This window comes from Penaeus vannamei, chromosome 15 (assembly GCF_042767895.1).
Source record: "Penaeus vannamei isolate JL-2024 chromosome 15, ASM4276789v1, whole genome shotgun sequence".
NCBI lineage: Eukaryota > Metazoa > Arthropoda > Malacostraca > Decapoda > Penaeidae > Penaeus > Penaeus vannamei.
The window spans coordinates 7,526,020-7,527,659 of NC_091563.1; positions in this window are offsets into that span (position 1 = coordinate 7,526,020).

Here is a 1,640-nt window from a genome sequence, read left to right on the forward strand (position 1 = left end):
TATATATATATATATATATATATATATTATATATATGTGTGTGTGTATATATATATATATATATATATATATATATATATATATATATATATATATATATATATATTTATGTGTATATATATATATATGTATATATATATATATATATATATATATATATATATATATATATGTATATATATATGATTATATGTATATATAAACATGTATATGATTATATGTGTATAAAGAGAGATAAATATATATATTCATATACGTATACATATATACATATGTGTATATCTGTATATTCATATACATATACACACATATTTACACTTAAAATCTAAGAATGAATCAATCGCACAGACGAGCTCATCGAGAGAGAGAGAACACGGAGTCCACACAGCTGAGCCAGATGAACGCGGTCGTGAGAACAGCCGCTGCAAAGAGCTCTGGATCGGAGCCAGCTAGCAACAGACGCGGCGAGAGTGTGCAGGACAATTTGCAAGGAACCAGGGAAAAGGGCGGTCGGTGCAAATGAGAAGCGGGGGAGACGAGGAGAGGAGAAATTAGAATAAAATATGAGGGAGGGATGCATGGGAAAATAAGGAGTATTTTCATAAGTTGATGAGAGACTGCAGAGCGAAGGGAATTTTGTGTAGGAATTTGTTTGTTTTTTTCTGTTTTTTCTTGTTTGTTTCATTCTTTCTTTTTCTTTTCTTATCATTTCCTTCTCTTTGTTTTTATTCTAGTATATTATATAGTGTTTTGAATCCTGACAACAAAGAAATTAAATCATCCTAGAGCACACACAACAGCTTAGCCTAGATACGAATATAGAAAAGGTATGAATAACAATAACCGGTCTGAATATATATATATATATATATATATATATATATATATATATATATATATATATATATATATATATATACATATATAATATGTATATATATACATATATATATATATATATATATATATATATATATATATATATATATATATATTCATATATATGTATAAATATATATGTATATACATATATATATATATATATATATATATATATATATATATATATGTATGTATGTATGTATGTGTGTGTGTGTATATATATATATATATATATATATATAAAATATATATAATATATAATATATATATATATATATATATATATATATATATATATTTAACCGAATAAACACATCTTTTGATTTTGAAAATATCTATTCTCATTCATACCATTTCTACATTTGCCAACATGAATACTGTTCACCCAGAAGAACTCGGTTTACCGATGAAAACGAACGGTTAGATAAGCTAGAGAAATAAAAGAAGGAGAAAATAGCGAAAGGAAGGTCATATGTAAAAAAAAATAAAAAAAAGAGTTTATTTAAACTAAGGCCTTGACGAGAACATGCGCTTTTGAGAAAGGTAATATTCATTCATTAAAATAAGGAAGTTGAGGACAGAGCAAGATGATATGTCTGAGCCGTCCTTGCACTAAATATGGCTTGCGTTAACTAAATGTGCTATGTGCATGATTTATGAAGGTCCCGAGCAAGCACTCGTTCGCGCTGTACTGTTACACGGCGAACCTTTAAGTAGCGGAAGACCTGCAGTTCGTATTAGAATCATTACGCCTTGAA